The sequence below is a fragment of the Rhamphochromis longiceps genome, linkage group LG2 (genome assembly GCF_057381845.1).
Source record: "Rhamphochromis longiceps isolate RC_006_pf linkage group LG2, R_longiceps_female_GT1.1, whole genome shotgun sequence".
Lineage (NCBI taxonomy): Eukaryota > Metazoa > Chordata > Actinopteri > Cichliformes > Cichlidae > Rhamphochromis > Rhamphochromis longiceps.
Window position 1 is genome coordinate 31,916,298 of NC_140558.1, and position 12,536 is coordinate 31,928,833.

Below are 12,536 nucleotides of genomic sequence, written 5' to 3' on the forward strand. Positions count from 1 at the left end.
ACGTCTGAATACAATTGAAATCGGTACAGATTAAATGTACCACTCTGGGCTAACTACAGGTGTAGGATAAACACTGTGCCACATACAGATGAGGAAACAGTGCACATTGTCAGACTTGTCTGACACACTCAATGGCATCCCGGTGTTTTTTTGAACTCTAATAAAGGAAACAGGTAGAATATGCAGAAATTTGTTGTCCTTTGTTGTAAAAATAGGAAAAACAGGGTAGTTCTGTGGGTCAGTGCTCCACCTGTCTATAATCTTACATGATGGAGTGACATGATGGGAACAAAAGTTTTAACACATTCAAATTCATTTAATGGCTAAAATATTTCAGTCCAGACCACCTCCAGACAAGGAGGTTATATTTTCAGTAGCATTTGCGTGTTTGTCATTTTGACTATGAACACAGTAGCTTGAACAGTTTTGAGTGAATTCTGATCAAACTGTGTAGGGGTGTAGGGTCTGGACATGTTAACAATCCATTACAGTTTTTTTTTTATTGGTTTGGTACTATTTTCATAACTAAAGTGTGCATTTTGAAATCTCTCAGTACAAAACTCACATTTGATCACATTTGTAACACCACTAGTCATTCTTTAAAATCTGATGTCATGATTTCATTGTATTTGCACATATTTTCATTCCACTTAATCATTGTTGCAGAACATATGATCATTGTGATATATTTTGAGAACATTTGCTTTAATCACCCAAACAAAACAGTAAGATCTTTTTTCAACTTAGTACTTTTACCAATCATTCCATTCAGGAGCAAATAATACAAGGTAAGCGTTTCAAATTGTCCTTGGCGATGAATGAGTGTAACTGAACTGTAAAACTTTACACAGCAAATATTACACTTATGTTCAGACATAAAAAAAAAAAAATATATATATATATATATATATATATGTATATGTATATATATGTATGTGTATATATATATATATATATATATATATATATATATATACATACATACACACACACACACACACACACACACACAAAAGGGAGAAAAAAAACATGTCATTTACCTAAGCAAAATATATTTTTATTTTTATCACTTTTATACAATTAATCAAGCCGGTCATTAACATTGGGCCATAAGTTTTCATCAACATCACAGTGGATGTCTTCGTTGTTTAGGCACCGTGGGAAAAATCTCCTGGCATGACGAATCCAGACTTGACATTGCTCAGCAGTTATATCACCACAGGCTTCACACATGGCTTGAAGAAGGGAGACATGCTCATGGGGATGGCGATCATACACCTTCCACCTCCATGTAGAAATGGATTTCTCAATTGGGTTGAGGAAAGGGGAATATGGTGTGTTTGAAACCATTCCTGAACCAGCTGTGCATGGTGGAAGCTGACATTGTCCCACACAACAACATAGACGATGCCTTCTCCCTGACAGGCCTGCTCCAGTTCATTTAAAAAAAACTATCAGGTGTTCAGTGTTGTATGACCCTAGAACTGGTCTACAGCCTACCACACCATCTTCAGATATAGCTGCACACATTGAGATGTTCCCCCCACGTTGTCCAGGGACGTGGATGGTAGCCCAATAAGGTTACGTCCTCTGGGTCTAGTTTTTGCCAGATTGAAACTGGCCTCATCAACAAAAATATACTTGTGATGATTCACAGCAACGTCCAGCTCCATCACCCTCTGTTACAGTAATTGCATGCCAGTTTGGTGTTGTACCTGAATATATTCTGAACGCAGTTGTTTCACCTGGACATTGTTCTTCTCAAAAGGAACTTACAAATGACCAGACAACAATCAGTCAAGTTGAAAATCCATGGACATAATGAATGATTCATTGATTAAACATTAAGATCGGTTGAATTAAATGACAGAAAAATGTATTAAACTGAATAATAAGGGATGCAAATCAAAAATTTTATAGTGATAACATTATGAAAGGCAGTAACTGTGAACGAAACATTTATTTAGATGAAACACTTATTTTGTGTAGTGAAAATGATATTTTGTCATTATGTGTATTGTACTAACACAATTGAAAATATGCTGAAATGTTTGAAAAAGGTGCACTTTTGATGATCTGTTGTGATATAAGTACTAAGAGTTTTGAAAATGTACCAATTGCTTGTGAAAACTGCGCCAAACCAATTAAAAAAAACTGTAAAATTTCGCTTACATCCTCCAAAGGCTTCAAGGTCAACTTCATGATATTTTGGTGGAAAACTGACAAGAAAGTTTTCTAGCTTAGGAACTATGATTCTTGGTGCGGTGTGTATTGTCAACATATAGAAAGGACTGTATAAAGATTTACTATATCATGACCTCTGACCTCTCCTTTAAGGTCATTAGATTGATGTGAAGGTCAAACTGACAATAATGCTATATAGATCTGTTTATGTCTCTTGTTGTCATTGACTGGATTGACAGCATATAGGCATACAGTAAATCTTACATATTTTTAAATGTCATGCTACTTGTTATTTAGCTCATCATATTGCAGCCACAGAAATTATTTTGTCCATGAAACCATAAAGCTGCACTTTCTTTTTGCCTCATAGTCTGATTTGTCATAACTTCTCCGTTTTGTGGTAAGCTTTTCTTTGGCTGTCACTTCTTCACCCTGACCTGTCTTATTTGGCTCAGCAGAACTGAAATGCTTTTACACGCTCACTCACATAAGCTCAGCGATTCTCTGCGCGATCAACCTCTCACATGTTTAAGCTTGCTGCGGGAGATTTCACTTGTCATGTTTGCATAGTAAGCTAACGATTAATAAGACGATGTCAGAGGAATTGGTGCACAAATTATCATCACTCACAGATCAGTGCTGTCGCTCTCTATACACAGTTCGCACGATTGCAAAGTGAAAGCAAAAAAACAAGCGCAAATTCAAACGCGACTTCAATATGTCACATATTGACAGTGGCTCACCGATGCCAATGACATAATTACCCAGCTACATTTCTGAAAGAATGCAAAAGCATTGACATATATTTTTCCTACAATAGCCCGACGGGCAGGGAAGAGATAGATTTTGGTAGCCCGACTGAAAAAATCGCTAGCTCCGGGACGTCGGGCTAGCGATATTGCAAGCCCTGTATCTGATTGAGGAATCACTCATCTTTGGAAAAGAGAGTTTATTACAGAGAAATGGCTCTTTCCAAAATAAAAGCTATACTATCCGCTTCTTCTGGGCTATATTCTCAGCAGCATAAGGAGAATCATGTGCTAACAGCTGTCTAAATGACTCGGCTAAAGTTAGTAGCATGCTTGCTTTTTTTTGTCTGCTTCCACTTGTCTTTGCACTAGGATGATGTCGGCGTAAATGTGCAGTCATATTCGTTGTGTTCCCACTAGTGCTTTCAGGTTAATCTCGTTGAAATGACCTTAACGCCACAACATGGCAAATCTCCGTTAACGAGCTACCGCCGATCGCTCCGTGCATGGGGCTAGACGGCCAACACGTTAACGAGCTAACTGCGCTAACACACTAGCTCCCACCCATGTAATTGAGCATTGCGTGGCACATCCAACATACTGTTTTACTTTAGTCCATGACTCGCTTACCTTCAGGGTCATACGTCACATGAAAACCAAAATAATTCCAAACGCCAGATCTGAATGAGGGTGGGGGAGGTGCCCTGCGCTCTTCCTTCTGACTATGCTGTCTGTGTTGAGCGCTCAGTGGATCTGCGCTGGACAGTGCAGCCTAGGCGGAGTAGTCGAACGCAGATTCACTGAGCGCTCAACACAGACAGCATCGTCAGAAGGAAAATTGATAAAATAAATTACAAATGTTGTATTGTTCGATACATATGCGTACCGAACCGAAAGCACTGTATCGAACGGTTCAATATCGATACGAGTATCGTTGCACCCCTAATATTGTCCATTACCTACTCTAGCATAATGTTTATATATAAAATACAATACTATTCCCTTAAAAGTATATATTACAGAAAGAGTGTGCTGTCTTGGTGGAGGTTTGCATTCTCCGAGTGGCGACAGGAAGAAACCTGCAGCAGAACCAGGATCAGGGAGGCGCAGCCTTTTTTCCTCCCCTCACTATGTATTTATACACCAAGCTGCATTCAATCATGAATTGTTATTAATCTCTAGCTCTCTTTCAAGGCCTGTCTTTCTCCTGTCCTCCTCCCCTCACCCCCATCTTTTGCAGCAGATGGCTGCCCCTCTCCAAGCCTGGTTCTGCCAGAGGTTTCTTCCTGTTGAAAGGGAGATTTTTTTCCCCCACTGTCCCACTGTTTGAACTGAAAGTCATTTAAAGTGATCTATGAAGTTAGTTACTCAATTATAACCTGGGTGAACTAAACTTTGAATTAGCGCTAATGAAATGTCTGCACATTATAGATATATATATATATATACATAATTAACAAGAAGCATTCAGAGAATGCAAACCTTCGCCAAGGCAGCGCACTGTCTCTGTAAGTAGACAATAGTAGGCAGTAGAATTTTAATCTTCGTTTCAATCAAGATAAAATATATTTTTATTGAAAGTTTGACTTTGTTTGATCTTCAAAACGAGGTCAGAGATTCAAAGTAACATGGTATTTAGAATGCCTATATATCATTTCCTATATTCAATATGTTTTCAGTATAAACAAGGGCAGGAAGAAACATAAATAGCTCTATACAGAATTATTATCAATTTGACCTTCACATCAGTCTATTGACCTGAGAATTATTTTTTCAATCTTTTTAAGCCACTTTCTATATGTTGACAACACAGATTGCACTTATAAGCATTGTAGATTTTAATTTATTAGGCTGTTCGTAAATTTTCAATCAAGAAATCGTCAAATTGACATTTACAAACTTGGTGGATATAAGTGAAATTTTAAAGGATTGCTAACATGACTCCTCTCTACACCAAGTTTTATCAGAAATCTATTTAAAGCTTTTACCATCCAGCACAACACTGTAATGAAAGTCCTAAAATCCGGTGCAATCCGAAACAACAATACCTTTGTATTCGTCACACATATGAACAATATCTGGAAGAATGTGGTTTTTGTGTGTGAATGCATGTGTGTGCGAATGTTATTTTCATGCTGGTCTGTCAACTTGTAAAATGATTCTGTTTGTTGCAAAACAATTAAAATATGTGACCTAAATGTCAAAGGAGGCCCTTGGGTCTAACAACGCATCAGTTTTAACTGATTTGCCTCCCATCCGTGCGAGGAATGTTTTTGAGACATGCCTCACCTCAATTGTCAGGTAAGGCTTCATCAAATTACAATCATGTCTGGCATTTTTCATTCATTAAAAGAAGTGTGACCTGTCCAGGTTGGATCTTGCCTCTTGCCCTTTAACAGCCGAGATAGGCTTCAGCTCAGTTTACCAATGAGTCTCAAAAAGTCATATTGAAAATGGAAAAGGATTATCAAATATTACCAACACACTATTACTGGTTTTGGTAGCACGTGTGCATTTGTTTCTTTTGATCTGCAGTTGCAGAGGTGGCAAAAGTACAGTACAGCACTACAGATACTACTGTTAAAAAATATTATTACCTATTCTATTACCTATTTTTGTTCAAAGCTAACTGAACCTTGTTCCATATTAATGTAATAGTAAAATAATAATAGCTTCTAATAAAAGCACTCATCTTGAATCACTTAAGTAGAAATTTAGCAGATGGTGGAACCCTAAAACTGACTGCAGTGGCTCAGGATGGGGAGAAGAACCGCAGTTTCTATTGTGGGCTCTAGTAGATTTTCTTAAACTACAGGCTGGCCGTTCCATCCTCTACACTGTCAGTACACTGTTTATGCTTTCTTTATACTAAACATTATTAAGTGGGAATTCAGCAAATGAATCTAAGCTTCAGATTCATTTTTGCTATACTCAATATAAGCTAACTCTGACCATGAGCACCACAGCCACTGTGCACCAGTCACACATAATGATTCATTTTAAATAAAGCTTTCAATTTCCAGTTTATCAATGAGTAGTCCTTGCCTTTAAATCTAACCTCTCTTCTTCCTTTACTTGTCCTGTCCTGTCTGTCTTATCTTTCTCCATCTCTGGCTGAATTTAGCTCTCTTTCTTTTCTCTTCCTTCGAAATACAGCAGCTGGAGCTTTAGCTAGCAACACACTGTGTGACAAACACAAACAGTTTGTCTGTTTGCTGATGTTTGTTGAGCTGATAGAAACATTGCAATTGAAATTACCTGCTGCTTTAAAAGTTACTTCCTTTCTGCTCCTCTCTCCCTCGTTCCTCGCCTGTAGCGCTAGCTAGATACTGAAATACCATAATCACAACTTATGGACTCTACACTCGTGCCGGTCCACTTTAACCCCTGACTATGATGCACAGGTTTGCCTCTTTCATCTCTTTTTATGCAGCATACATTCGTGATTAATAGACAAATAGGATTGCCTTCTATGTTTTACTGTTTAGAGTCAAATCAGTTTGTGTCACGATCCGTGGGAGTGTCTGGGAATTTTCCTGTCTGAGTGGCTTTGGTTCCTTTTTGACAAAAGGGTTATGACATGGGGGATAGAGAGCTTTTGGTGGTGAAATTAGCCCTGGAGGAATGGCACCACTGGCTGGAGGGAGCCTAGCACCACTTTATCATTTGGGCCGATCACAAAAATTTAACTAACCTCAAATCTGCCAAAAGACTCAACTCATGTCAAGCCCAGTGGTCTCTGTTCTTTGCTTGTTTTAACTTTTTCCCTCTCCTACCATCCAGACTCCAGGAACATCAAGCCGAAAGCACACTCCCATCAGTAATCCTTTGACTCCAAACTGCAGGAATCCTTCCTTCCACCTGCAGGGTGGTCTCCCTCTCCTGAGAAATTAAGGAAACCATCCACCAGGCTCTCCAGAATGAACGTGATCCTGATACTGGCCAACCCGACTGGCGGTTTGTACCCTCTGCCAGTTGATCAGTCATCATTCACTGAGCTCACACAACAAGGTTTGCTTGCCACTCGAATATGAGTAGAACAACAACATTATTTAGATGTCATTTTTGGTGGGATTCCTTGGATAGAGATGTAAGGCATTATGTGGCAACCTGTTCCATGTGTGCCTGTGGTAAGACCTCCTCTCAGCACCCATCAGGTTCGCTCCAACCATTAGCCACAAAAAACCGGCCCTGCTCCCATATAGCACTAGACTTCGCTACAATTGAACGGACAGACGGAAAGGTTAAATCAGGAGCTAGAGTCAGCTCTCTGTTGTATAGCATCCTAGAATCCTGCCACTTGGTCCAACAAGCTATCATGGATCGAATATGCTCATAACTCACTCACCTCCTCCACCACAGATGCCTCCTCCTTCTAGGTCTCCTTCAGTTATCAGCCACTTTTGTTCCCCGAGAATGAGACGGAATTTCCCATCTGTCCGATCAGTGCAGCATCACCTACAGCACTGTCAGCACGTCTGGATCAGAGCGCGAGAGGCCCTCCTCCGGACTGTGGAACGCCAGCGGGACGACTCAGACTGACAAATCAACGTGGGCAAAAGGTATGGCTGTCTGCTAAAGACATTTTCCTGTGGACACCCTCTCCCAAACCGGTGCCCCGTTTCATAGGACCATAAGAAATCGAGACCATCACCAGCCCCTCTGCAGTAAGACTCAAACTTCCAGCATCCTGTCACAACCACTCTCCATGTCTCTCAAATCAAGCCTGTCCACCCTTTGCCGCTGTTCCTGCCAATCCCTGGTCCCGCTTGCTTCCCTCCTACCCTTCATGCTCCACCTGGACATTTCTGGAAATTCAGGAAACAGACAGATTCTCAGTGCTTGCCCCCTGCTCAGGACAGTCCCGCGGTACCCTGTCCGAAGTATCTCATTCTCGGCCTACAAGTAAGCAAACTCCCTTCCGCCAATACTCACCTCTACATTTGATCAACTACCCACCGTCTTTGTAAATAAAGTCTTGCTGGGAATTGAGTCTATGCTGAGTCTCCCTTTGTGTTCACGTCTTGCTCGAACCTCAGGTTTGTGACAGTTTGATATTTGAAGGCATGCAGTGACGTGACAAAAATAGTAGAAAGTAGAAAGTACAGATATTTGTTAAAAAATGTAGGGAGTAAAAAGATAGCTCAAACAGTTTTGAATGAGAAAAACTAAATACTCAATTAAAATACAGATACCTATAAATTCCACTTAAGTACAGTAATGAAGTATTTGTACGAGGTACAGCTGTTTTAGTACTTTTCTCTCTACTCTCTGTTGACAGGTTGAGGGTGAGGGGAGGAAAATCATCATTATCCTTTATTTATATAGCACTTTAAAAACACACCTGGTAGACAAATACAAATATAAATATAGTAATAAAATAGCAAAAACCAGACATAGGAAAAAAGGAAAGTTTTAAGCCTAATCTTAAAAGTAGAGAGGGTGTCTGTCTCTTGAATCCAAACTGGGAGACAGGCCCTAAACCTCTGACTCCTATTCTACTTTTTAAATACCCTGGGAACCACAAGTAAGCACACAGTCTGAGAGCGATGTGCTCAGTTGGGACAATATGATATAATGATGTCTTTAACCCTCTCAAGGCAGGCGTTGCAGATTTGCAACAAGTAAAAGCTAACAACCTGATTACACCACATACATATTTTATGAGTTTTTTTTACTCAGAAGTACCACTGCAGGTATTCTTTGGTGCATTAGCAACAAAAACTTAATTTGAGCCTGAGAGGGTTAAGATAAAATGGGGCCTGATTATTCAATATCTTGTGTGATAAGGGAATGATTTTAAATTCAATTCAGAATTTAGCAGAGAGTCAATGAAGGGATGCAAATATGGGTTAATATGATCTCTATTTCTAGTCCTTATCAGTTCTCTCACTGCAGCATTTTGAATCACTTCTCCAGAGCAATTAATTAGCACCTGTCTATTGCCACTTACCAAGCTAAATTAGTTGCACAGTATACTACTAATGATGTCAACGTACAGACAGATTACTTTAAGCTCAGCTAGAAAAAAAATGCAACTATTTTCTATAATGTTTGGTAATAATGATAGTAATTTGAGTCCTATAACACTCTTTGATTAGCTGGAGCTGTGCCAGTTCACATTTGTTGCAGATCTTATTTTCAAACATGTTAAAACAGCATTTGTAATAGTTTGTTAACTGAACTCTGCTCCTTTAAATGTTTTCATGTAACACACTCAATATATTATACAAGCTGTCATTAATATTAGCCTTCATCTCACTCAGCTGCTTGCTTTTAGCCTTCTCTCATTCTGCCTCTGCCTCTGCAATCCCCACTCGCTCACAAGTTCTCATGCTGCCTGTGGGGTGACACAGCGGCAGTCTGCACTGGAGAGGTGTCCGTTTTGAAACTGAAAACTGACTGTCTGATTTTTTAACACTGAGGGCCCTGAAACACAGTAAGTGTGCAGCTTAGGCTGTTCAGCAGAGAGCAAAATACACAGGACACATAAAATAATAAATGTTATTATAATAATAGCAATAATAATAATCTGTTTCAGTGGGACGCATACAAAACAAATGCACGTAGTCAACATGCTACCAATCAGGTGACAATTAGTTGGTCATACTGGCTAAACCATGTCCCTGATCACCAGCTCTGCAAGTTAGCACAACACAACTAATTAGCTTCTGGGTGGTTGTTTTTCTTTTATAATATGACTTTTTTAGACTCTTTGGTAAACTTTTGTCTACTCTAGCTGTCAAAGGGCAAGAGGTGGGGTCCACCCTGGACAGATCAAATCTGTCGTGTCTTTTCATATATGGAACATGTAAAATGTGATTGTAATTTCATGAAGCCTTAAATGTCACATAGGGTGTGGTATATCGCAAAAACTTTCCTCCACAGGTGGGAGGCAAATCAGTTAAAACTGGAAAGGGCCGGATGTGCTATTAGACCCGAGGGCCCCCTGTGACATTTTGGTTACATATTTTAATTGTGTTGAAACGATATTGAAATATTGTGAAATATTTTGCAAGCAGACACACCAGCATAAAATGTAAACATGAGCACACACACACACATGCATATACACACAGAAACACACATTGCAAGAGGGGAGGGGAAAAAAGGCTAGCATCCAGGCAGCTTGCCGAAGGGCAGCCTGCCAAAAGAGTGGGAGAGAGAGAGAGAGAGAGAGAGAGAGAGAGAGAGAGAGGAAGACAGACAGAGACAGACAAAGAGAGAGAGAGAGAGAAGGCGGGAGAGAGGAGAAGCAGGAAGGTCCTTACATAGCCTACAGGAAGAGCTGTGTCAGGGCAGGAAACTCCATGTTTGGGCACGGTGGTTTCCTGGCTAGCTAGAAGACTGACATTTCCTCTACTAGTTGGCTTCTGCAGAGTGGATCACATGAAGGCTTGAAGGAGGCTGCAGGGGTGGTGGTGGTGGGCCTCCAGTTGGGAAGGGCTGGGCCCGATCTCTGGTTTCAACTCCAGTGCTCCCTCCCTCCCTTTCTCTTTCTGTGCTTCGCTCCCTGTTAAGACTACAGCTCGCAGCTTATTGCTTTAACAGACACTTCACAGGTCAGCATACATTCTTTGCACCAATTACAGTTTAAGTGACTGCAGGAATGCAGCCAGGAATTTTGCATGACATTTTGGTGCTATGTTAGCATAGCCATACGTCTACTTAATAACCCATAGGAGTTAATGACAGCATGATCAACATGTGGATAGCATCTGCATATACCTCTACAGCATGCAAACCATGGATCCACTTAGCTCTGGGGTGTCTATCTGTTTTGTATTTCCAGAATTACTGGATGAATACTCATGAAATTTGACGCAGATATTTGTGTTTCCCAGAAAAATAAATTCTTGGCTTTTCTACTACCACAATAATTAAATCATTTCTTAATTTGTCCATTTTAGGTTAAGAAAAATAGGCACCCTGACAACTTATTATGTTCCTGCCAGTCTTGGATGTAAAATAATTCACACTGGCCTACAATAAACCTAAAAGGGTATATGACAGCGATCACCCAGCTAGAATTTTTGTAGCGTTCTATTAGCTTCATTAGTAGACTCCATGCTGATGTTAGCTCAAAGCACAACTGTACCAGAAAATCAGCGCCTCTGTGCAATGCTAAAAGTTATTTCTGACTCCCGAGTTCAAAGAAAATGCACACACAAGCGCTTTTACTTTAAACTCTGGCATTCAAGTGTGTGCTGTTTCCGTTTAATTTTCAGCAAACAGACTTGCACACACAGAAAGACATCTCCGTGTTGTATTTAAACTCTTCTCAGTCTGACTTTAATGATTCCGGTGTTTTCTCTCCTCCTTGCTTTCCCGTTTCAGAAGACGTGGAAATGGAATAGATGGGTAGAAATCGGAGCAAATACTCAAACCCAGATACTTTCAGTCAGTGGCTGAAACCACGTCGAGGGCTCATGCTTCACTGCTTATCGATCGAACATCTGTGCATTTGTCTCAACAATAAGCTTCGACTGCACCCAGACAGACAGACAAATATACAGACAGATGTTTCCTGGTAAACAGCTAGTGCTCCAATCAGACATAAATCTGCAAAAGCGACAAGTTTAAGTCGTGCACCTGCCCTCTCGCTCGCTCACACATGCTGAGGAAAAGCAGCAGACTGAGGAAAAGGAATTAAAGGGGAGAAAGAGGATGGACCGTAGACGAGCAGGGTGTGGAAATATAATCTGAGACACAAAAACTCACAAATAAACAATAAACACATCCTGTCACGTCTCCCTGGGAGATTACGTTATAACTCGCTGCAGAGAAGCAGAATAGTGTAGTTCTGCTGCTTCATACCAACGCATGGATGGAGTGGTGATGTTGGTGTTTGTGGCGACAGAGGACGATTTATGTGTGCTTGTGCGATTATGTGAGAAAACACTTCAGAGGGAGAACAAACGATTGTTTGTTGTTGATTTATGAATGTTAAAGGTAAAAGTCTAATGTTGTGCTTTTACCTTTAACATCCCCATAATGTTGGAGGAAATGAATGAAAGATGGGACAAAGTGTGTTTGGGCACGGCAAAGCGGAAGAATAGCCTTTCATTTAACGACAATTTCTCCTCATTTTTTACTGCCTTGGAATAACAGAGAGACCCTCGTTCTCATCTTTACAGCAGCTTTTAGCCCGCTGGTCTGGATAGAATAACAGAAAAGAGCTGGGGTCATTACTCACAATGGAGGACTCTATTAAGCAGCAGTGTACAGAGCTAAATGCACACACATGCAAGCACACACGCTTGCACCCTGAGGTGCAGAGACAGCACAGCGGACCGTGTGTGTGTGTATGTGTGTGTGCGCGCGCATGTGCACGTCGACGGGTCAAATGTGTGGCCCTCTTTGTATAAATTACACTTAACTGCAGGGATATTTCCGAGCTGTAAAAAAACATACACACACGGGCTATGCGCACTCTTTGTAATCTAGCACGATTATTGGTGGCTTCACGTACATTAGAGGATGAAAATGATGGAAGGCAAGAGGAGATAGGGCTGCTGAGGGGTAATTTCACCGAGGGGGCATCCGAGGTATTTATAGCCAAACGATTGAAGCGTTGAAAGCATACTGAGTTTATGATCTGAT